Genomic DNA, 26397 nt, shown 5'->3' with positions numbered 1-26397 from the left:
TGGGAAACTAGCCCATGTTTACCCTGGAGTGGAAGCTTTGGGAAGGCAGGGCTGGACCTCAGATTTCTGATCCTCAGTCTCCCTCCCTTACCCTCTGCATGCAGCGTTGGTTTGAAGACCCTACTGGTGAGGCCTGACCCAAGTCCTCTGACAAAATCAGAGTCCCTGGGCAGAAGAAGGCTTTGAAAGAAGGCAGGATAGATTAAAATGGGGGTGCCACTGGGACCTTGGTACATTCCATTGCCCCTACTTCCTACTTAAACTTGGACAGTTAGCATTTAAGTGCCTTCCATTTGCCAGGTACTGTCAAAAGTACTTTCACATATCAACTCATTTAACTCTCACCCTGCCCCTTGGAGACGGCTTCTAGCATTATATCTATTTTACTAAGGGCTGTGTGATGAACACGTTTTCTACGCAGCAGATGGGAGTTCTGTCTGGTGCTGCCCAGATGCTGGGTTTGTGAACTCAGCCACTCAGCTAAGTTGCCCCAGAAGGCTCTGCCTCAAAGAGGGGTGTGTAGGGGTCACAGGCGGCTCTGTACAAGGGAGCTGCTCTCCACATGGGGGGCCCTTGGGGTGTAGAACAAACAGGAAGGATCCTGGCCGGCTAGGGATGGCTTAATAGGTGGAGGCTCCAGTGGCAGCCAGCAGGGGTGCAGAGCCGGTCTGGGATGAGGAATACCCTCACCACTTACGGTCCTATCTCGGTCCTTTATCCCTTGCAGCGGTTCAGCTTTGTGCAGGGCGGCCAGGATCGCACCTTCGAACCCTCGAACTTCTGCTTTCTCAGATTCAGCGCCAGGCCTGGGGACTCCGCATCTAGGAGGTGCCTACCACATCCCAGTGGTGCGGAGTGGAAAGGGGGGAGAAGGTAGGAGGACCAGATGAGAGGGTGCCTAAGGGGTTTCCAAGGTGGCCTGGCATTGCTGCGAGGACAGTACAGGGACAGGCAGCTCAGGTCTGCACCCGGCAGGGGCGCGATCTCCAAAGCCTCCGCCGTGGGATGTACCACTGGCTCCCGGCCTGGCCTTTCCCGTCCGTCCCCAGACAGGGGACGGGGCCCAGCCGCTGAAGGAGGAGCCAGGAGTCGTTCGCTACTGCTGGCTCCAACCCGTTCCCCGAGGCTTCCACAAAGGCTTTGACTGAGGAAAGAAGATAAGGGACGGCAACGAGGGGAATTTTTTTTAAGGCTACAGTCTCCAGAGCTGTTTGCACTCGCCCTTTGCCTGCTTGACATCTCCTCCCCCTTCATTCCTCCAAAGCTTCTAACCCACCTCACTGTCCAGGTCACCCCCCAGGAGGAGTTGGTGCTTTGAAAAGGTTGATCACCACCTCTCAGATCAGATGCTGGGCCCAGTGGTGGTGAGGGGCAGGCCACCTCTGAATGTGTCCTGGACAGAGCGCTGCTGGCCCAGCTGCAGGAGGACCTCAGGGGCATGTGAAGTGATAGTTCGGGGAAGTGCTTAGCCAGTGGACCTCACCCACTGCCTCTCTGACCACCATGCTGCCCTGAGAGCATGGCTGCTGTGGAACTGGTGGAAGCGAGGTCCAAAGGGCCATTGAAGAAGGCCCTATCAGCTTCTTGAGTCCCCAGAACTCCTATTCACCCTCAGGGTCACCTCCTTGACAGTCTTCCTTGATTTCTTCCCCTTTCCTCTCACAAACATTCTCCTCGCAAGGACTTGAACATTGGTGGCCAGAGAAGGCAAGCATTGGGTTTTAGGCAGGGATGGCTAGGGTCAGGAGCACAAGATGTGCTTAATGTTTGTTGACTGACTGAATGAATCAATGATGAGGACCGAGAAGAAGGCAAGAGCTCCTGAAGCACTTAGGGTTGCCGATGGGGCGCCCAGCCAGGATGGGGTCTGCAAAGCCAAAAGGGTTTGATTCAAGGGGAGGAAATTCTACCCTAACTGAGGGATGAAGGGGTTCCTCCGGACCGGTGTCTTACACTCAGTGTTTGGTCCCTCGTGGTTCTAGCTAGAGTGCAGAGACGGAGGGGGTGTTGAAGGGACTGGGGTTCTCCCCTGGGCCAGGTTGTCCCCACATGCATTGTCCAGAGCACAGAAATCTCTTCATCCTCAGATTCACCAAGAAATTGTTTCCCCCCAAAATGCAAAAGAAATGGCTTGGAGAATATACAGTTCCCTCTGTCTGCCGGGTGAGGAGAGAAAACAAGATGAGGGGGCAGAGGACAGAGGTTTCCTAAGGATTTAACCAGGTGTCCAAATAGAGAAAAGGGTCACAGGCACGTAGAGTTGAGGAACCTGGACTCAGAGAGGTCCCCGGGATGATGACAGAATATTACCTGTGACAGAGAGGCTATATAGCCTTGTGGTTTGAATCCTCCTCTGTCACTCATTGATGGAGTGATTACAGGCAAGATACTGGTCCATTTGTGCTTCAATTTCTTCATTTGTAAAATAGGGATTGTCCTACCATTATAGACTGTTGGGAGATTGAGTTAATATGTGTAAAGCCCCCACTGGGACCTGCCATTTAAAAAGTTTATACTGATCAACAGGAGGGAGTGGCAAGTCTGCAGGTCATGGCATTGCTCCCTCTGGGGAGCCTCGCTTGGTCTAGGCCTGAGGTTGAGGGAGGATCACCTACCTGGACCTGTGCCTAAGAGGAGTCAGACAGTGGGCAGAGGACAATGGGAGGTGCTAGGCGCAGCCTGCCCTGCTTCCAGAAAAGCAGGAAGGAAGAGAAATCTCTTCTTTTGAGCATCCATTGTCTTTAGCACCGTGCTAGGCATGAGGAAACTGAAGGGAAGAGGCAAAAGTAAGTCCCTTACTGTTAAGGATCTTAAGGATTGCCCACCTGCACTATGCAATATTATTCCTATTTTATAGCTGAGAATTAGAAGTTGAAGTGGTTAAGCAATTTCCTCAAGGTTAAACAACTAAAACATCCAGAGCCAAGTTTAAAATCCAGACGAGATGAGTCTGTCCCTAGGCTCAAATCCTCAGCAAAGCCCGCATCCTTTTGCCCTGCCCTCCTCCAGCAGGGTCCCTGCAAATCCTCCAGACAGTTTGTTGGTGGGCGGCCTGGAAGAATGGAAGGAACTGGGAGCCTAGTTGAGCTCTGCAGGATACATTCTGTCTCCCTGACCCACCCACATCCTGTCCTCTCAAATTAAAGCAGCAGGATGCTGGGCTTTTCTTGATGGAGCTCAGGTAACTGATATATTAACCTCTCTGCATCTTAGTTTTATCATCTGTAAAATGGGTATAATAATAGAACTCGTTTCTTTGGGTTGCCGAGAGTCTTGCTTGAGAAAATAAAGCCTTTTAAAGTTTGCTTGGTAAGTCGTTAGTTGTCAGTAGATGATAGCTATTGCAGTTACTGTTCCTGTGTGTGGCCCCCAGGAAAAAACCCTTTGGGCAAGAGATTTGGCTTGGCCACTCTCTTGTCGGTTTCCGGTCTGAGCCTCTGTTGCCTCTTTTGAAATTTATGGGCAGGACTGGGGCTGTGCTGGGTGACTGCAGAGGGCAGGTCTCAGGTACAAGGAATCAGCTGGCTACGGGGGCTTTGGGTTGTCACCACCTGTCCATCAAATGTCATCTAGTGAAGAGACGATGTCCTTAAAGCACATTCTGAGGTATGTGTGGAGGGTTAGGAGGAGAAGGAAGGAAGGCCCAGTGACTGGGAGCCGGCGGGACATGCGGAGGGCTCCAGTTAAGGCAGAGCGGCTGACCCGCGGGACCGGGGCTACCCGCTGTGCCAGGAAAGTGCAGGATTAAGCTTTGGGAATTTTCTGTTGAAATTAGTTTTCCAGATGTGGAAAGGGACTTCTATATCTGTCCCCCTGGAGACTCCCGATAGCCTACAATCAGATTTGCTTCTGGTTGACCTTACCCACCCCTTACCCTCAAGAGTCTTCTTAGGTCGTTGGCATTTGTCATGGAGTTAGAACCCAGACTGACTCTGTGCATTGGAGACTCGGAAAACTTAGAAGTGGTGGACCTCACTTTGGCTTCGCGAGTCCCAGCTACGCGTTGGGCGGATGACCAGCCATCTCTGACCCCGGCCCTCCGCTTACGGCTCAAACCTGAGCTTTCCTCCGCGCGAAGCGGCCGGCGCGGTTTCTGGGGCTGGAGGACGGGGACGGCTGGAGGGTGCGGAAGGGACGGAGGCCCGGGCCCTCAGGGATTCGGTCCCAAAAGTGGCGAGGTGCCCTGCTGAGTGTCCTCCGTTCCTGATCAAGTTCGCACGGGTCAGGATGCGGGATCCGGGCCCTGCCGCGCAGCTGGGCCAGCGGCGAGGCGGGCGCCTGGGCCGCGCAGGGCCCCGACCCGGTGGCCGGGAACGCGGACTCCGCCGCGGCCGGGCCCGGGGATCTGGACGTGGAGAAGGACCCCTGCAGGCTTGCACAGGCTTCCAGAGACGCGGCGAAAGTCACCGCGGCCTTCCCGTCCCTCGCACGACTCTGCCCCTGGGCGTTCGTAACCTTGTAGGGACAGAGGATTTCTGTTAAAGAGAAAGGAAAGGAAAAGAAATGTTATTTTTTGACCCGACGGTCATTCCTGGTCCTTCACTACCTTCGGTTCCGTATCCCTCTTTCTAAACCAAAATTAAGGTCACAGAACTGTGAGAGAAGGGGGTGGTCGGGGCAGAGGAGAACGACGGGGGAAATCGGGACAACTGTGCTAGAACAACAATAAAATTAAATTTAAAAAATCCACCCCCACCCCCGCAAAAAAAATCAAGGTGTCATAGGCACTCCTGCCCCGAAAACCAGGGGACGTCTCGGCGGGGCCGCGGCCGCCGGTACAGAGGAGCCGAGGGCTCGTCGGAGCGGCCCTGGACCCGAGGCTCGAGGCCTTCTGCAGCCGCCGGACCGAGTCCCCGCGCAGCGGGCGGCGGGGAAGCGGGGTGTCCACCTCCCTCGCCCGGCGGGAGAGGAGCGCTGGGCGGGCCTGGAGCCGAGCTGGAGCTGCGCGGACGGCGCCCACAACATCTCCCCAGCCGTGGACCAGCTAACCTTCGGTCCCCGCAGGGCCGGTGTGCGGGGACAGGGACCTGCGGCAAGAAAAGCTTCGCGGGGGAAGCCCGAACCTCGGGGGGGGGGGTGCTTCCTGATAAGTGTCCGCTAACCTTTTCCAAGGACCGGGACCCTGGGGGAGGGGCGTGCGGACAGCGGCTGTTCTACCTGGTGCCACGGGTGTTTCTGGGGTGGGGGGTTTGTTTTTTTCCGTGGGGGCTGGAATTTCACACAGGCCCGAGGTCCTCTGATGGTTTGGGCAGACAGATGCACCCACACAAAAAACCCCCAGCCGCATGGCAAAGGGTCAGCACAAGTTGGGAGTCTGGCGAAGCCCAGGTTTTCCGTCTAGCTTCTCTTCTAAAGTTCACCAGGCCCTGGCTGGAGTGGCTCGCCTGCAAACCAAAAGGTTGCTGGTTCAATTCCCAGTCAGGGTACATTCCTGGGTTGTGCCAGATCCTGGATTAGGGGCATGTAAGCGACAACCTACCAATGTTTCTCTCCCTCTCCTTCTCCCTTCCCTTTGAGAGAGAGAGAGAGAGACAGACAGACAGACAGACAGACATGGTAAACACAACATGAATGAGGCTGCTGCCAGCCTAGCACAGCTACTGTTTTTAAAGTTCATCAGTAAACGGGGACTTGGACCACCCAAACTCAAGTGCCTGTGAAAGCGCCTGCCCCTGGGGCGCGCTCCTCCCCGCATCTTCCTTTCACAGCCTTGTACCCCTTCCTTACTCAGGCTGCACGGAGATCCTTGTACCAAGCCCAGGCCAGCACTAAGGAGAGCTGAATGGAAACAGCATGGGCCTGAAAATGGCCCTTGGGGACCTCTCGGCCAAATCTGTAGCTCCCATCTCCGCCTGAGTCATTTATTTGTTGTGAAACCTTGGCAAGTCAATCTTTTTCAGTTTCCTTTTCTGTATAATGGGGATAAATAATAGTCCTATCTCAATGAGGAGTCATGAGGATTTCGGGCATTATTTCATATCACACAGAAAGCAGTGCTTTGCTTTTAGGAAGCACTCCATAAATGTCATTTCCCTTCTCGCACCATCAGGGCAAACCCAAGATCCTCTCTCTCCTACCTGAACAGGCGGGTAGGATAAGACCCAGGGGACCCGGGATCTGCAGATATGAGGCCCTGTAGAGGAGGATGTGGTCAAAGCAGGTAGGCCACGGGGCTCCAAAATGTCAGACAAGCTTTGGCTAAAATGATTTGAGAAAACTTCTTTGATTTTTTAAATCCTCACCTAAGGACCTGCTTATTGATTTTTAGAGAGAGGGAGAGGGAGGAAGAGAGAGAGAGAAACATCAGTGTGGGGAGGAACATTGATCAGTTGCTTCCCATATACACCCAAAATGGGGAAAGAACCCACAACCTAGGTAGAGGAACCCATGACCTTTCGGTTTACTGGACAATGCTGCAACCAGCTGAGCCACACAGGCCAAGGCTTTTGATTTTTTAAAACAATGATTTCATTTCTTTATTTTTAGAGAGGGTAGCAGGGAGGGAGAAAAAGAGGGAGAGAAACATTGATTGCTGCCTATTCCAATCCAGGCATGTATGTGCCCTTACTGGGAATCAAACTGGTGACCTTTTGGTTTCTAGGACAGCGCTCAATTCACTGAGCCACACCAGCCAGGGCAATAAATCTTTGAAAAAATATTAATCAATCCCATCTTAACCACCCAAGTGCCAGCATCAACCACCCCCCTTCTAGAAACTCATTTCCAAGGGCAAAGAAAAACAATGAACAAACTTCTCTTTGAATATGGCTTAGTGAAAATAATGTGTGGCTTAGAAGCAATCTGTTTTCTGGTCTTTCCATACTATAAGGTCAAATTCACTAAACCCTCTGATTTTTAATTTCTTCATCTGTAAAATGAGAATGATGATGATAATAATGCCTTCTTTAAAGGATCATTGTGAAAGTGAAAGGAAATAATATGTATTGAAGCATTTGAACTAGAAACCCAGGAGGACACTTAAAAGCATTAGTGGGTAGGTAGCTCGGTTGGCTGGAGCGTGGTCTCTGTGTGCCGTGGTTGCAAGTTCAGTCCCAGGCTGGGGCACATGTAGGGGTCAACCAGTGAGTGCAAGGATGGGTGGAACAATATGCCAATGTTTCTCCTTTCCTTTCTTCCTTCTCTCTCTAAAACCAATTTAAAAATCACTGAAAATAATAATAGCAATAATAATCTGAAAACAAAACCTGAGCAAAGAGGAGAAACCCCCCAAAACACAAACATTTCCAAGGCAGAGTGATTAGGGCTTATTTTCATTCAGGGTGAGAAATCAATAGAAGAAAGGTTTTATCCAGACATGCAGTCTAGCATAAATTTCAGGGAGGGGGTTAGGACACTCAGTTACAAGAAGGGACAACCCTGCTCAGTTTGTCACTTTAGAACTTAAAACATATTTCCGTCAAGCCTGGGGATGTTTCCTTGTGAACAAGTCTCAGTTTCTCCAGTAGCAATGCAGGAAGTTGTCACCTATTAGAGGAGGGCTGCAGACAAACTATGGGCAAAACGCGGTATAACTGCAGTTACTGAAGTGTACTTTGAAAGTAAGGAGGAAATTGAGAACCATTTTTTCCTCCTGCTGTCAACTACAGAAGGGAATATTTGCAGAGCTTCTCATCCTAACGTCTCTTTGCACTGCATGTGTGTCCATTTATTTTGGTTCTATGTGCAAATTTCCTTTTTGTGTAAGAGTTCTTAAAGTTAATTGAAATATTGAACTTTTTATTCATAGTTTTCATTTATGGTCAGAGATAGCAACATTTGTATTTTTTTAAAAAAATCTGTTCTACACAAAATCCCAACCTGTCCAGCAAAATAGAATGTATCACCTCTAGTTAATTTTGTAAAAACTGTTCAGTTTTTCTTTGGATTAGGCTTTCCCTCTTCTTGAAACTATGAACCAATCAATTATATTAGCCATATGGCTTGATCATAACAGCTAATTTCCATTTCATAATGTAATTGTTCTTTGAACACTGACAATTTATTAGTCAAGGTGCTCAGGAATGTTCTCTCTAGTTCTATCTCTGTTAAACAATGATTGAAGTAACCATACAAGCTCAAAGCCATTAGACTGTTAATTTTCATGGTTTTAGATTCTGTGACTCCTCAGCATTAAATATTCCCAAGGAGAAGCCTCCACTTGCTCTGTGGCCCTGGAGCATACAATATGGACTATCCAGAGCAGCTTTATTCTCTTTGCCAGACACAGGCTTTCAACAATGAGAATTTGATGTAATGGCTCACAGGACTACTCAGTTATGGTGGACACGAGTGCTGGCTGGAAAGGCTGTGCAGTCACACACTACTGCAAACAAAATGTCATCCTTCGGTGACCTTAATGCTTTGTCCATTAAATATACTCCCGCATGCAAGTGGCAGTGCATTTAACTGGTAATCAGATGTTCCCCACTATTATCTAAGAATTAGAAACCTGAAGTTATGGTTTACTTTAAGCTCTGGGTTTCTTTTTTTCCTGAGTATTTTCCAGAGTCATTTTTCTTTCGTTCCCACCATCTGAGTTTAGATTCTATCGTGGCCTTACTCTTGGTTTAGGGAGTAAATGCTCCTGACACTATCATCCATCTCATGGACCTCTACAGATACTCACATATAATACATTAAAAAGTTGAAGACCATTAAGGCTAAAGCATGTGATAGTTAAGATAGTTTGGTTTTAATGCAGTCTGACTTTAACTGGGAGTGTAGTTTCAATGAACTACTCTGTATATCCTTTAGTTTAAAATACTAGAATCTCACTATGTCAGCTTGTCTTCTGGAAGATGGGATTTAAATGCCAGATGCTTTGCCAGCCCTTTAATAGGCAAAAGGGTTTGATTTTAAGTCAGTTGAGGTCATGTGAAATCTTTTTGTAATCTAACCAGCCTACTCTAAATTAACTGGCATTTTTATTTTATTTTTAAAAGATTTTATTTATTTATTTTTAGAGAGTGGGGAAGGGAGGAAGAAAGGGAGAGAGAGAAACATTGATGTGAGGGAGAAACATCGATCAGTTGCCTCTTGTACGTACCTTGACCAGGGACCAAACCCCCAACTCAGGCATGTGCCCTGACAGAGAATTGAACAGAAGACCTTTAGCTTTGTGGGATGATGCCCAACCAACTGAGCCACACAGCTCAGGGCTTATGAACTAGAATTTTAAAAACTTTACATTAAGGTCATACATTTCCTTGTGGTCATTGCCAATTATTATTGATTATATTTTCTGATAAAAGAGTTCCACTCAGGTGTGCTACACTGAACATATTTATTAAGAGCTTGAGTACATTTTGTGGATCCTAGAACTCAAGGATAGGTGTTTATCTTGAGATTTTCCCATCATCATTGCCTGGTTATTGGACCACATGTGGGAGAATAGGTTTAGCATTAGGCCGTTAATCTCAAAATGATGAGCTTATTGACACTTTATCAGAAGTCCTAAGACCACCTTCCCCAAAGGTCTGCTGAATGTGGTACAATAATAATAAGTAATCCAATCGTTAATTAGAGAGTGGCTAACAGTGGCTTGCAAGAAGATTTGTGCATGGAGAGGTATCACAGATATTTTATTTTTCCATATTATTACTTTTAAATAAACATCATTTAAATATGACATTCATAAAGAAAATTTATTCATCTGTTTTTCTATTGTTTGACATTTAGGTTGAAGCCAGTTTGTGGCTATTTCTATGAATATTTTTGTATATGTGTTTTGGTACACATATGTGTGCATTTCTGGTGAGTATAATACCTAGGATGGAATGGCTGGGTTATCTTAGGGTTACATATTATTATTGATTTCATTCCCTTATAAGGATTATATAATAACCTTCCAATTGAATCCCGTGGAACTCAGAACAAAAATTAATGACCTTGCAATTATTCACAAAGCCCCGAATAATTTGGTTCTGATACTACTTTCTTTCTTTTGCTGCCTCCACTTAGCTGTATTGACCTCCATGCTATTTTTAGAACATACTAGACCTGCTTCCCCCTTAGGGCCTTTGCCTTTGCCACCTCTCTCTGCCTAGTAACTTCACCAAATATTTGCAAAGTCCTTCCCTCATCTCTTTCACTTGGCTCAAATGTCACCTTCCTGGTAAAGCCCTTCCTGGCCAGTCAATTAAAGTTGTAACCCCTTTCTGTCACCCCATTACATTACTCATTACCCTTCTTTATGTTTTTCCATAGCACTCATTGGTATCTGACATGCTACACGTTTTTGTTTTTGGTCTCCTCCCACTAGAATGTAAACTCCATGAAGGCAGAGATGTTTGTGTGGTTCCCCACCACCCCGGCTATATCCACTGCTGTATCAACAACTTGGTAGTCCTAGAACAATGTATGGCAAATAAATAGATGCTCAACAAATAGTTACTAAGTGGATCAATCAATGGATGAGAAGATGAGGCCATGATGGTGAAAGCAGGAAAGTGCTGAAAAATGTTTCTGCTGTGCTTCTAATTGATGTTGTGACCTTGGGCAAGTCACTGTCAGCTCCCTTGTTTGTCAAATGAGAATAATAAAATCTGCCTCTATCCAGGACTGTTAAGTGGATCAAGTGAGAAAGTGTGCATGAAAATGCTTTTCAAAGTTTAAAGTCTTTATCAAAATAGATAGTCCCAGATGGCACATAAGATCCCCCAGGAAAAATGAGTTAAGAATGATAAAAAAAAAAAAAAAAAGGAATGCTCAGTGAGAAACACAGCTTTCTTTCCCCTCTTGTGTCTTATGAAGGTTAATGTATGCCATGGTCCAACTGTCTCTTACTCATGTTCCTAATTTTGTGTTTTTTTTCATCTGAGGTTTCAAACCTATTCATGGGTAGGGCTGGGAGTCCTAAAGGAAATACAGATTCAGCTTGAATGATGAGAGCAGTAATAAGTGTGCACATTTACTGAGGGCTCACCATATGCCAGGCAAATGGTGCTTTGCATCTACTAGCTCATTTATCATCATAACATTCCTTTGAGGTACTGTTACTATTCTCTGTGTTACAGGTGGGGAACATGAGGCAGAAGAAGGTAAAAATAACTTCACCAAGCTTGACAGGCAGGGCCAGGATTTGAACCCAAATAGGTTCCAGGTCTCTTGGTAAATAAGCCCTCCACTATGTGGCCCAGATTCTAGTAGCCTTCTGGATGGCCCTGCTGTATTATAAAGCAGCATGAGCTAAGTACATGGAAGGGGAACTTTCTTTCCTGACAAGCCAGGACAGAGTGGGTGCTCTCTGATGTTGCTGGTAATAGTGATGCTGTTGCATAGATCTTGCTTCTTCTCAGCACTGCCTTGTACTACATAACTACTTAAATTAAAAAGACAGCCACGTGTGAAATTGAAAGTAAAAACAGTCTGAAGCATAGTAGAGCTTTTCAAAGCTATTTGTCATGGACTAAACCCTTTTCTATTCATAGAAATTATCACCAAAAGTGGTAATAACTGCAATGGATTGAAACATACCAAATATGTTTAAGTATATGAGTTTATCCTAATGATACCCCAAACTAATTGGCCATTATTGAAGAATGCTAGGGAACTCATTATTTAAAAAAATAGGTAAATAAAAAGAATTAAGAATTTATTCTGCCTCTCTTACATGAACTGCAGCATAGGGTAACCAATTAGTAGTTGAAGAAAGTTCCTCTTTATAGAAGCATCTCAACAAATAAATAGATACAAAATAGAATTGGAATATTACCATTTGCAATCCAAGATGAATTAATAATCTGGGCATTGAACATCAACAGTGCTGACATAAAAAAGAGACAGGAGACATTATGTGCCTCATGATAGAAGAACACAATACCAACTATAAGTTAGTTTAACTAAAAAAATTGAACCTGAATATGATTAATTTCCTAGATCCAAATAACAATTTTTTACAGAAAATCAGAGGACAGAGGAATATGATAAATAATCAGCAAAATCTATTCTGTTGGAAACTTAAGAGGACAAAACCATTTACTTAACAAAAACATCGCAAAGAATAAAAGACAAGGAGGGTGAACCTGTAAATTAAATGATACTTATAAGACATATCAACTAATTGCAATATGTATATTTATGTATAATATTGGTTTGAGCAGAAAAACTGCACGAAAGATTTATGAAGTCATTGAGACGATTGGAAATTTGCACATTGACTGAATATTTAATGGTATTTAGGCATGACTGTTTTAAAAATAAATGGCATATTAGGTTTAAAAGAGTTTTTGTGTTTTAGAGGTGCATGCTGAAATACTTAGGGATAAAATATGTGATCTGGGAGTAGCTTCAAATCCCAAGGAGGAGATAGATGGGTCTGGAGATAAAACCAGATTGTTCATGAGTTGATAGTTATTGAAGATGGGTGATGGGTACCTCTAACACTTTAGTAAATGTGTGAAATTCTCCATAATAAAAGAATGTTCCAAAGAGTTAGCAGATACCAAAAATGTATTGTGGCTAAATGAAAAGGCTTGGCAGCATCTCTATTGGTGGGGATCTGAAGCAGTTGGAAATAAAATCTTATATATTGCTGGTGGGAGTATAAAATCATAAAACCACTTTGGAAAACTATTTGGCAGTTATTTATAAAGTTATAAAGATGACCCAGTCATCTCACTTTTAGGTATTTACCCAACAGATATGAAAACTTATATGTTTATAAGTATATTAGTAAGAATGTTCATAGCAGCTTTATTCAAACTAGCCAGAAATTAGAAATAACCCAAATATCCACTAGTAAGGAATGAGTAAACAAATTGTGGTATATTCATACATGGAATACTACTCAGCAATATGAAGGAAAAAACTACTGATTAATAGCAGCAACATGGCTCAGTCTTATAGACATGATGCTAAAACTCATGAGCAAAAGGAGCCAGACATAGAAAAATCTATCCTATAGATTTCATTTTTCAGGAAGTGCTCTAACTGGTAAAGTTGATCAGTGGAGCTAGAAATTAGAACTGTGGCACCTGTGGGAGAGGGTTTGACTGAGAAGGGCAGGAGAGATCTGGTGGCTACATGGGTATATGTGTTTGTCAAAATTCATTGATCTGGGCACTTAACATTGGTATATTCCACTGTGTGTAAATTATATCTCTATTTAACAATATCAAATAAAAATGAAATAATGAGTGATTCAGCCAACTTCTTGCTTGGTGTGAGGCAGACAATCAGAGCTGTCTATTGTGTTAGCACAGCTGCTAATGCAGTCTCAGCCATGAAGAGTTCGCCAGGATTTTGTTCATGCTCAAGTGTTCTTTCCGGAACTAACTGGTCAAGTGGGCCCTGCAAAAACAGTCATTTAATAATTTAGTTAAGTTCTAGCTGAAGGTCAAAGGCAAGTGATTTTTAGCCTTTTCTTGGATTGGCAGAAACCAGACAATGTGAGGCGTACACACTAAAGGCATGGAGCTGGGAACAGGAGGACTGGGAGTTCAGCTCAGTTGTGCTAGTATCTAGTTAGTGTTTGTCTTGCTTTGGGCAAGGCACTTTACTTTTTTGCACCTGTTTTTCCCCCACCCCCAAAGGAAGGAACTGTATAGGGCACAATCTCTGGGGTGCCTGTCAGGTATAACATTTTTTAGTATATTTTATTGGTTATAATATTACAGTTGTACCAATTTTCCCCCCTTTGCACCCCTCCACCCAGTACCCACCTTCCTTCTACCGGTTCCCCTCCCCTAGCTCATGTCCGTGGGTCATGCATATATGTTATTTGGCTTCTCCATTTCCTATACTGTTCTCAACATCCTCCCATCTATTTTGTACCTACACAAATATGCTTCTAAATGCCTATACCTTTCCCCCTTTCTTCCCCTCCCCCCTCCCACCTGATAATCCTCCAAATGATCTCCATATCTATGATTCTGTTCTTCTTCTAGTTGTTTGCTTAGTTTTTGATTTTTAGAATCAGTTGTTGATAGTTGTGAGTTTGTTGTCATTTTAATGTTCATAGTTTTGATCTTTTTAAGAATAAAATAAAATCCTTTGGCATTTCATATAATAAGGGCTTGGTGATGATGAACTCCTTTAGCTTTACCTTATCTGGGAAGCATTTTATCTGCCCTTCCATTCTAAATGATAGCTTTGTTGGATTGAGTAATCTTGGTTGTAGGTCCTTGATTTTCATCAATTTGAATACTTCTTGCCAATCTCTTCTTGCCTGCAAAGTTTCTTTTGAGAAATCAGCTAGTAGTCTCATGGGAACTTCTCTGTAGGTACCTCTCTGCCTTTCTCTTGCTGCTTTTAAGATTCTCTCTTTATTTTTAACCTTTAGCATTTTAATTATGATGTATCTCAGTGTGATTTTCTTTGGGTCCTACTTGTTTGGGATTCTCTGTGCTTTCTGGACTTGTGTATCTATTTCCTTCACCAAATTAGAAAAATTTTCTTTCATTATTTTTTCAAATAAGTTTTCAATTTTTTGCTCTTCTTCTTCTCCTTCTGCCATCCCTAGGATTTGGATGTTGGCCCTTTTGGAGCCATCCCAAAGTCTTCTTAAACTTTTCTCAGTTTTTTGAGTTCTTGGTTTTTTTTTTAAATTTTGTACTGGTTGAACATGTATTTCTTCTTTATCGTCCAAATCGTTGATCTGAATCCTGGCTTCCTTCCCTTCACTGTTGGTTTCCTGTGGATTTTTCTTTATTTTAATTAGTGTAGCCTTCATTTCTTCCCTTTTGTTTTTGTTGTATTTAGTGAGATCTGTGAGCATTCTGACCATCAGTGTTTTGAACTCTGCATCTGATAGGTTGGCTATCTCCACATCACTTACTTCTTTTCTGGGATTCTGTCCTATTCCTTCATTTGGGCCATATTTCTTTGTCTCCTCAATTTGTCAGCCTTCCTGTGTCTGTGCACTAGGTAGAGCTGCTTTGATTCCTATCTTGGCACACCTGTTAAGTTGTATGGGGCAGAACCTTGAGTATTCACTAGGGCAGGCAGCCTGCTTCACCTTTTTGTGGCTCCATGTTTGGGGAGAAGTTAGGGAGGGGACAATGTGCTGCTGGCTGACTTGTGGGGGATTGTCTGACACTTGCCCCATTTTAGTCACTTCACCCACTTCCTGTATGCAACTGACACCCCTCCAGCAGCTTCCCTGGTTGTGGTTCCCTGGTTGCGGGTTTGTGTAGGTTCTGGGCTTTCCTGAGAAACCAACAGTTTCTTCCACTCTCCCAACCTGGGCTGTTTTTTACAGCCAGAAGTTATGGGGCTTTATTTTTCCCAGCACTGGGATCCTGAGCTGCACAGTTTGACCTGGGGCTGGGATCTCTTGCTCACAAGGTGTCTCCCTGATTTTCATCCATCACACATGAATGTGGGACCACCCATTTGGATGGCCACCTCTGCTGTCTCACAGCCACTGGGCTTGCCATTGCCACACTGTGCCCTCTTCACCCCAGTCCCCCATCTGCAACTGTCATACTTGTCTGGACGAATATAGCTTCTTTAAATTCTTGGTTGTTAGACTTTAACACAGTGCAATTTTCTTGCAGTTCTGGGCATTTTTCATCTTGAAATTAGTTGTCATCCTTCTTATGGTTGTGCAAGGAGGCAAAATATGCCTGTCTATGCCTCCATCTTGACGAGTAGTCCAGATCTAACATTTGGACACTCTGCATAGCTTTATCTTTCCTACAGAGCTTTCCTTGGAGTGGTTCAGAAAGTTCTAAACTGAATATGACATCTTTTTCTCTAGACCACTTCTTCTTCCAGTATTGTTGTTTTCAGTTTCTTGGCACCTACATCGTGAATTTGTTTATTCATTAGATACTTATTGAGTACATAGGAGGTTCTAGGCACTGCTCCTGATATTGGTGATACTGCAGTGAACAAAAAAGACAAAAATCCCTGCCCTGAAGAACCAAATATATTCTATGGGGAGAGACAGAGGGTAATGGAACAATATAAAATTTTACAAGAGCTATAACAAAAAGATGTAGGTGAAAGAAGATAAAGAATGTTGGCAAGGATGATGTTCTGGTTTTAAAATGGTGTCCAGGAAAGGTTTCACTGGGGAAGTGACACTCTAGGTTGGTATCTGGAAGTTGTCCCTGATCGGCCCTCTTTAATATCTGCCAGACCAACCATCTGGTGAGCCCTCCAGTTTCACCATACAATAGTTTTCAACTTTACATTTTCTCCCATAATTACTATTACTAATAGCCACGTTCAGGTCCCTACCATCTCCTCTCTGTATTACCACAACAGTTTCCTAACTACTCTGTCTCCTATTTTGTGTCTCCAAATCAGTTTTTTATAAAGTCATACCAGAGAGAGTTCTCTAAAACATATCTGACCATGTCATTCTCTTGCTTAAGCCCTAACAATGGCTTCCTCCTTCCAACAAGGTAAAGCCCAGATGCCCTCACTGAGCATTAAAGCCTTTTGTGGTTTGGCCCCTGGTGACTTTATCTCCCACCAACACCATCCTTGATGTCTCTCTCCCAAAGTAGAATATCCCCCTCCCCACACAACACAACACCAAAATTCTGATATCTGCTTTTACATGCCAGTGTAAATCTACCTTCATTTTAAAAGCAATTTTAGTAATCACTATCCAGATGATGTCCAGATTCTTCACCCTACCCCAGATAGGCTGGGTGACCTCTCTCTGTGGTCCCATGATACCTTGTATGCATTTAAAAAATCATTTTATTTACCACATTGTTCCAAAATGGTGTAGAATGACTTTGTTTCTCTTACTAGATGATGAACTTTCTTAGCATAGGACCATGTCTTACTAATTTTTGTAATCTTGGCTGCAAATGAACAGTCAATCAATGGCATCATTTGTGTCTTGACTCTTCCATGCCCTTCAACTCATTGATCTCACTCAGCCAGCCAGGATGACTTATAACTTGTGACTGAAAGACAGATATGGGAAATAGTCCAATTTCAAGGCTGATTATCACCTAAAGTTAATTATCAGAGAGTCACAAATTCTTAGATTTGGGAGAACGATTCCAGGTAATCTAATTTACCTACTCTCCTGACAGTTGGAGGATCTTCTTCAATAATCCTCAGCTCACTGGAGGCTTCCTCTTTTTTACTCCCCTGTTCAGGATGTTATGTGTGAAAATAATGAAGCAGGAGGTTATTTGCATTAGAACATACATGTATTTACATACACATACACAGTGTAGGTTTAAATCTGTAAATCGCTTAAGATGATGAATAGCAAGCAAGCTATTACCTAAAATGTTAAACATAAGTTAGGGACTGAGATTGTACCCAGAGAGAAAATTATTTGTAATTTGAAGTTAAAACCATATGTCAGAGCAAGGGGTTCAGAATAAAAAGCAAATGGGTAGATAGATCCATAGATGAATGGCAAGGAACAAGGACCACTCAAGCGAGGGACTGCCAGCTGAAACTGACAGTCTGGGCACTAGACTAACTCTGCAATCAGAGAGGAGACTCTAAACGTTGAGTAAACTGTACCTCACAGAAGCTTCAAGTACTACTTTTGCCTCAGAGTTTTGTGAGGAGCCCAGTATGGATTGTTGAGCATATTCCAATTGAACTCAACGTGTTTGAGTTGCTTAAGGTTGCATTTACCTATAAGTGAGGAGCTTCTGTCTTCCTCTCCTTTTTCGTTTATCGGTCTTGCAGGGAATAGAGGTATCTTTGTGGGTGTGAGGAGTAACAAACTCTTCAAGAATCAGAATTCTTTAAATTCTGCCTTTGCCTCTTGTTCTTAGTTTTTAAGTAGTTTGGGGTAAAAACTGTCTATTACAAAGGAAAGTATTAAGTATTTAAATGGTTAAAAACTGGAAAACTTACTTTGTCCAGCAGTCATTTTGTCCACCTTAGTATAGTCTCTTCAGTAGCTATTTCCCTGGCTGAGCTGAAATCTGTCTTTTCTGTGGCTTCCATTCATTGGTCCTAGTTTTAACCCAGGACCACACTTAACAAATCCATATGATCTGCCACATTATATTCCTCGAATATCCTGAGGCAGCTTGCTTGTGTGATCAGAACTCACCAAACTCATGAATATCAAATAGTGGCTCCTATTGTTAATTGAGTTGTATTATCACTGTCCTTTTGTGCTATTTCTTTTTCAATAAGCCAAACTCTTCTAGGAAAATGATTCTCACTAATGTCAAAGAACTAACCAAACAGAGGTTTCCACTAATTACTTCAATAACTTTATATGTAAATGTTAGACACCAGGGTGCTGGATAAGTGCACCTGGAGATGTCCTTTTCTTTTCTTTCCATTTCTTTTCTTTCTTTTTTTTTTTTTTTTTTTTTTTTACTTTCCACTCCCTGTGCTTTACCTTTAGTAAGTGCCAGATTGCCCTTGAAGACTTGGCTCAATTTATTTCCTCTTTGGATCTCTTTCCCCTCTTCCAAAGTGAACTGACCATCTCATTTCTTCCCTTGAGTTGAGACTGAATACTATTCCTTCCACCCACCACCCTTTATCTAGAATGCAGAACTTCTTTTATCTCTATTGTCGAGTGAAATGCTTGGAACGAAACATATGATAAGTATTTATGAAAGGGATGATAATGTTTCTGGGTATCAGGTTACACAATGATGTATTTATTTATATTCTATTATCTTTAAATAAATATGAAGGCTCTTCCCATCATGTCACCTGGAGATCGGTTAACCCACTGCTCTGTTTGTCCACCAGTCTCTTGTCTCTCTCTCTTCAGCAGTGGTGAAGTGGATATCTTTCCTCAGGGAAGAGAAGTCATGTCTTGTTGCCTTTACCAATAATAAAAATTCTGGACAGCTAAGTGGCAAAGCTGTTACCATTGACATCTTTCACATGAACCACATCAAAAGAACCAGAGTGTCTCTTACCGTTGGTGATCACACCAATTCTTCCCAGATTAATATCTCTGGGTACCATATGTAGGTTACTAGTGTGAAAGTCAATGAAGTTGGTAATCTTACTGGTCTCCAGATCAACCTGAATGGTGTTGTACACCATGATGAGTAATACATGATGTGTATATCATAGGTCACCAGATGAGGGATTCCTTTTATGCCCACAAAGATCTTTTTCACTTCACACAACTTGTACTTGGCCTCCTTAGATGTGAAATGGTGAACAGCAAAGCTACCTCTATGGTCTTATATATTAGATGGAAATTTTCTACAGTCTTGTTGTCAGTGCTGATGCAGTCCATAAAACCAGCAGGATATGTTATAGCAGTTTGGACCTTGTCATCAGTCTTGATGAACTGCTATATGCACATCTTCTTTACTTCATCTCCTATTAGGGCATACTTAAGTCTGTTCCTTAAGAAAATGATGAGAGGGAGACATTCTCTCAGCTTCTGGAAACCCATAGGTGGACAAGAAGCAAACACACTGGTCAGTTTATCCAGCAGCCAATGCTTTGGAAGTGCTACACATATCAGTTGCTTCTTGGGACCCAGAGCCATTGTTGCACTAGGCAAAAAAAGAAGACTGCTTTTCTCTGGTGCGCGAAAAAAATAGCCATGTTATACAATTTTGGAGCTGGATGGAAATTTCAAAGATTTTTCTGTGCTTCAATTCTTCCTTTCAAGAGTCTTAACCTTCGCTTTGTATTGGAAAGTATTGGGGAGTTAAAAAGAAGTCCTGAGATGTGGCTTAGTGGGTTGATCACCAGCCTGCAAACAAAAGGGTCACAGGTTCGATTTCTAGTCAGGATACATGCCTGAGTTTTGGGCCGGGTCCCCAGTGGGGGGCGTGCAAGAGGTAACCACACATGGTCTATCTCCCTCTGTTTTCCCTCCTTTCCCTTCTCTCTAAAGATAAATAAAATCTTTTTTTAAAACAATGTTTCTTTTTGTTATTTTAAACAATTTTTTTTAAGATTAAAAAAATTTTTAAATTTATTTTCAGAGAGGGCGAGAGAGAGAATTATCGATGTGTGAGAGAAACATTGGTTGCCTCTCGCATGCCCCCAGCTGGGGACCTGGCTTGCAATTTAGGCATGTGCCCTGACCGGGAATCGAACTGGTAACCCTTTGGCTAGCAGGCTTGCACTCAATCCACTAAGACATGCCAGCCAGGGCAATAAATAACATCTTAAAAATATATATTTTATTTGTTTATTTATTTTTAGAGAGAGGAGAAGGGAAGAGGAAAGAGTGGGAGAGAAACATCAATGTGTGGTTTCCTCTCATGTGTCCCCTACTAGGGACCTGGCCTGCAACCCAGGCATGTGCCCTGATTGGGAATCAAACCAGCGACCCTTCACTTCACAGGCCCATCCATGCTCAATCCACTGAGCTACGCCAGCCAGGGCAATAAAATCTTTTTTTTTTTTTTTAAAGATTTTATTTATTTATCTTTAGAGGGGAAGGGAAGGAGAGAGGGGGAGAAACATCAATGTACGGTTGCCTTTCGTGCATCCCCTGCTGGGAACTGGCCTGCAGGGAATCTGCCTGCAACCCCAGTATGTGCCCTGTCTGGGAATCGAACCGTGCTTGTCTGGTTCACAGTCCCACGCTCAATCCACTGAGCTACACCAGCCAGGGCAATAAAATCTTTTTTAAAAAGTCCTGAGGACATAGTGCTATCCATGAAAACTCTGATGTAATTGATCTGGGATGCAGTTCGAGCATCGAGATTTTGAGTACCGTATCTTAACTTGCTGATTGCAGTGTACAACCAAGTTATTCCCCTTTTATTGCTGAGGAAACTGACTTCCAGGGGGCCATGTGTCCTGCCCATGTTACATTTTGGGTAAAAATGAGTAAAGAATCAGGCCTTCTTACATCTGTTACAACACACCATTCCTAGAATATCAGCGGCACTATTCACTCTGACCTCAGATGGAGACACTCCACTGGGGCACTGAGGAGCAGCTCTCATTTCAAAGGCGCAGCAAAGCCTGTTCACCCTCTAATTTTAGGATAAAAGCTTAAAAAATAGCTTCCATGGTTCTGCTTCACATGTAGCACCAAATAGTACTTTTTTTGTGTGGAAAAATATTACACTTTCCTTACTGTCATTTTAAGTAAAGGAAATAATCTTACTTTTTATGACATTCTTCTTCCCACATGGGACTTAATAAATGGAAACTCATTTTGATTGAAAACAAAATGCAGTCTATAATTTTTTAAATTTATGACTGAATTGGCCTTTGTCTGTAAATGATGTTTACCAGCAACCTAGGATACAATGTTTCAGGCAGATCGTTGTTGCTTCTGCCCTAGATGAGGAGGCTCAGTGTTACACGCCATCCACATTTTTCTCCAACCTCCAAAAACTTGACCAACTGGTATTTTTTACCAATACTACTCTTTTAGTTCCACCATGAGGTTAGTCTTACAGTAAGTAGAAGATACATATTCTTGTTATCTATCACTCTGTGGCAGATTATCCTGAAATCTGGCATGTAAAACAGCAATTACTTTATTATGTCTGCAATTTTGAGGAGCAAGGAAGGACTCAGATGGGTAATTCCTCAGTTCCAAGTGATACTGCTTGAAGTCACTGGAATAATCGGCTGGAGGTCAGGCTACTCAGGGGGGCCTAAGACAGCTTTACTTACATGTTTGCTCATGCAGGGGTGGCTGAAAGGTTGGGATCAGCAGGGTCTGTCAGCCAGAGCGCCTACTTCCATGTGGCTACTCCAGTGATTGTCTCAAGGTATTAGGACTAGGACAACTTCCTCTCTTCCTCCTCCTGCACTTCTTCCTCCTCCTCCTCTCATACTTCTCCCTCACCTCATCCTTCATCTCCTTTAAAAAAATTGTATGATACAGCTTGCCAATTTGTTTCTTGTGGTAAAATATGTACAACATAAAAGTTACAATATTAACCATTTTAAGTGTACAGTTTAGTGACTTAAGTAAATTTACAAAATTGTACAACCACTATCTATATCCAGAACTTTTTCATTATCGCAAACTGAAACTCTACCCATGAAACAACCCACTCTTACCCTAAACCCTGGTAGCCTTGATCTAGTTTCTGTCTCTGTGAACTTGCATATTCTAGATAACCTCGTATAAGTGGAATCCTGTAATAGTCACCCCATGGTCTAGTTCATTTACCGCAATGTCTTCAAGGTTCACCCATGTTGTAGCATGTATCAAAACTTCATTTCTTTTTACTATTAAATAATATTTAATGTATACATACCATATTATGTTTATGTATTTACCTGTTGATGGTGCTTGGGTTGCTTCCACTTTTTGGCAATTATGACTAATGCTGCTGTAAACATGAATGTATAAATATCTGTTTCAGTTCTTGTTTTCAATTCTTCTGGTTATAGAATTGCTCGATCATATGATAATTCCATATTAACTTTTTGAGGGGCCACCAAATTATTTTCCATATCGGCTGCACCATTTTACATCCCTACAAGCACTGCACGAGCATTCCAACTTTCATGCATTTTCATCAACATATTTTAGGTGTCTTGTACAATAATTTTCCTAATGGACATGAAGTGGTTTTGATATGCATTTCCCTCATGACTAGAGATATTAAGCATCTTTTCATGTGCTTATTGGCCATTTGTATATCTTTTTTTGAGAAATGTTTAAGTCCTTTGCCTATTTTAAAACTTTGGTTATTTTGTTGCTGTTGTTAAGTTGTAAATGTAGATTCATTACATGACAACTCAGGGTGATCAGACAGAGTGTTCTAAGAAACTCAGGTAAAAGCTGCAAGACTTCTTATGACTTAGCTTCAGAAGTCCCAGGATCTCACTTCTGCTATATTTTATAAGTCATGCAGGTCACTGAGGTCAGCCCAGAATCTAGGGTAGGGGTAGCAAAAAAATTTGAGGCCATCTTTAATCTACCAGAGTACAATATTAAAATTAACTAAAACAATTCAGTTAAGTAATACCAATAATAATAATTAATGCTACTACAACTTTGTATTAATATAGCTTTTTGCAGGGATCTTGAAATACTTTCATCCATAAAAACCTTCACCATGCATCTTTACACATTTCTGAGATCTTTAATTAAAATATAGAGATGCCTGGGTTTCAATCTTGGCTCTGCCATTAACTGGCTGATCAGACTCTCTTGGGGGATGGGCTACATGTCCTCTAACTTCTCTTCTAGCTGTGATACAGTATTGTTTTAAGAAGGAGGATGATCCCTGGCTGGTGTGGCTGAGTGGACTGAGTTCCAGGCTGCAAACCAAAGGGTCACCAGTTCGAGTTTCAGTCAGGGCACATGCCTGGGTTGTGGGCCAGGTCCCCAGTACGGGGCATGTGAGTGGCAACCACAGATTGATGTTTTTTTTCCTCTCTCCCTTACCTCTGTCTAAAAATACATAGGTAGATAAAAGAATAAAAGGAAGGTAAATCGATCAAGAATTAAGATGTAGAAAATGTCTAAGTAAAGGACAATTTGTTGCCTATAAATATTCCCATGAGCCATTTATTCACTGAGACAGAGAAATAACTTTAGTTTAATGACAATTGTTATAATACCATTAAAATAGCATCAGTGAACAAACGCACAGTTATGATGGATACTGAGGGAGGGATGAAGAAATGGCTTAGGGTGTTAAGGCAGAAGGACAGGAAGATGACAGGTCAGCTAGGTGAATCAGGAATATGGTTTTCTGGGTCAAAGTCTCAGTCTAAGAGAGGTATATAGAAACAAGAGCTTCAGGCAGTGGCTGAATTCATACAACAAATTGTGCAGCAATAGGGTGGTGGTGGATGAGGAGAGCAGTGAACATTTGTATTGTGTGTCATTCATATGTCAAACATAGGGCCAATTATTTTCATATTGAGCTTATTTGATTTTCATAGGCAACCACAGAGTAAGCATTACTTCCATCTCCCTCTGTTTTACAAATGAGGAAACTAATGCCTAGTATTCTGTGCGTGGTCCCACAGCAAAGGATCTGGGAGATACCAAATCTTATGTTTTTCCTACATCAAGCTGCCTTCAACAAGCCAAGAAGCTGTATTTAGATGAGAACAATGTTTGGGAAGGATTCTTACTAGACATTATTAGTCCTTTCAACTTAAGAACATAATCACCATCAGTTTTATAGGTCCTCTTTGAATGAGAAGAGAATGTATCCTGTCAAGATTGGTTTGGAGTCAGAAACTCAGTAGCTGTTTCTGACTACTTGCAAAATTCTCCATGATTATCTGATGCCTTCACATAGAGAAAAAGGACCCTCAACAGAAGAGATAGTCTTAGTAACTTAAGTTTTAAAAAATGTGTAAGCTATGAATGGACCTCAGCACATCTACACTGAGTCTTCAGCAGATGAGAGTTTCCTGTTACTTCCTCATCTGAAGAAGACCTCTGCATTGTGTTGCTGCAGGGTACCAGGCTCAGTAGGTTTTTCTAGCTGTCACCCAGGGAACAGGGCTTTCCCCAGAAGCAGTGGAGCTTTGCTTGGCTCCCTGCGTGAGAGGCTTTGCAGACTTTCTCTCAGCTGCTTAGAGCTATTGCTTTGTATGAGAGATGGTTTTGGGGAGGTGGGCTGGTTCATACCTCTCCTTTATGGGAGCTGATTATTATCTGCATGCCTGAGCCACCAAAGGGACTCGAACCTATCTCTTGTTCTTCCCCCAATCTTTCTTGTGATCGCTTGGTGGATAAGAGTTTGGGAATAAGTACAAAGTTCCTTGTAGAAGTCTAGGGTTCTCATTTATTCTAAACTGAGGTGGTAGCCCATATTCAGCTTCTAAAAATTTGTGAAAAGTTTAGTCGTGACAAACGGAGAGGGGATTGACTGTGGGCTAGAGGGGTGGGCTGGGTGGGGGGGCAAAAGAAAATAAATTGTGACAACTGTAATAGAAAAACAACAAAAAAGAAAAAAATAAAAAACTTATTTATTTTCTTCTTACCTACCTTAGTGGTGGCCATCTCTTCCTTCCATGCTATGCCATAGGCAAAAAATTCATGTGTTCCCTTTTATCTTTGGAAGGGTTTGTTATTCTTAGGGATTTAGTTCATTTAGATGCCTTGTGTACTCATCTCTCTAATGGATTTAAGAAAAATTACGGTTTAGTAGTTTACCTGTCTTTTCCTTATTCTTAGGCTGGAAGCCATAGTCTCTAGAAGCTTTCTAGATCTTAAACAGAAGTGGAACTCTAGGTGATATTTAAAAAACTCTTTGTATTATGGAAGTTTTCAAGCATTCAAAGAAATAGAGAGAAGAGTAAGTACTCACCGCCCAGTTTCAGCAAGAATTTATTATTGACAATTTCCCATATCAATAAATACAAATTTACTTTATTCTTATTAACAGCAGCATAGTATTGTGTATAAAAATACTTCAGTTTATAAACCATTCCCATACTGGTGGCTATTTAAGCTGTCTGTAACCAGTAATAATATTATATCAAACTATTTTTATACATCTTTTTTTGTTTCAATGTGAGCTTTTGTTTGGGATGGGTTCCTACAAGTGGAACCCATCAATAGGTCAAAGGTTATGCATATTTTATATTTTGATAGATATTGTCAAATTGTCATCCAAAAAATCTGTACCAATTATATTCCTAAATTGGTATAATTTACCAATTATATTGCATGAGTGGCACCAAAAATCTTAACCTATCAAAAATCTGAAGCTACTAACTTTAAAGAAAGTATAAAACAATTAAGTTTCCAGCTTGATACATTGAAAAACATTCTCAGTGTAAAAGTATTTGCCATTTCAAAAGAACATTACATATGTGGGTGTAAACATTAATTTTGAGTTCTTTTAGTCCAGTATTTATAGCTGAAGCTATTTGCTATTTAAATGAAATTCACCAAAATTTAGTGTGTAATCACATGAACAACATTTCTGGTTTCTATTAGCTTTCTATCTTTGTATATCAGATACTTTGTAAGAGCTCTGTTGATTTATGTTATAAGCAAAGAATGTGCTTAACTCTCAACATTAAAGGAAAAGTGACTAAATGATCTTCTATAGCTTCCAGTTTAAAAAGAAAGAAAAACATCAACTGTGGATATGCTTCAATTTTCATACTTCTGGTTATTGAAATTCTAGCATCACAAATGTAAGGGTTTTCATTTAATAAGTATTTATATTAGTTTCTACAATATGCATGTGTATTCTGTTATGCACTTAGAGGCTTAAAAATTAGATACTTTTTTCTAGGAACTTCCACACATATAAATACATATTTAGAGGAATCTGTCCATCCATTCATTCATCTATTCACTTAATCATTCAATAAATATTTGTCTCTAGCGTCTCTGTTGCAGTGATTCAGTGGGAACTCAAAGTTGACTAAAAGATGGTCCTTGTCCTCAAGAAAGAACAATCCAGTGGGAGAAACAGACATGCTCGTGTCCTACTAGGGGATTAGAGAAAGCTTTCCAAGAGAGGTGGGCTTCCTTTCTCTTTCGTCTTCAAAAGAAAGCCCTGACTATAAATAAGATGTTTGAAGGGTATAAGATTTCAGTAGATGGTGTAAGAAAGCTCATTC

General features: G+C 42.2%; 1 protein-coding gene and 1 pseudogene across 1 annotated transcript in view; one reads left to right on the top strand and one right to left on the bottom strand.

Moving 5' to 3' along the window:
• LNPK (lunapark, ER junction formation factor) overlaps nt 1-26397 on the top strand; it is a 318489-nt gene that overhangs the window by 172274 nt on the left and 119818 nt on the right. The gene's annotated exons all lie outside the window — the stretch shown is intronic.
• On the bottom strand, nt 18709-19408 carry LOC119057203 (40S ribosomal protein S4-like; annotated as a pseudogene).

Source organism: Artibeus jamaicensis, unplaced genomic scaffold, assembly GCF_021234435.1.
Source record: "Artibeus jamaicensis isolate MK-2021 breed Jamaican fruit bat unplaced genomic scaffold, CSHL_Jam_final contig_391, whole genome shotgun sequence".
NCBI classification, from domain to species: domain Eukaryota; kingdom Metazoa; phylum Chordata; class Mammalia; order Chiroptera; family Phyllostomidae; genus Artibeus; species Artibeus jamaicensis.
Note: the sequence above shows the minus strand (reverse complement) of the source record. Positions and strands in the feature narration are given on the sequence as shown.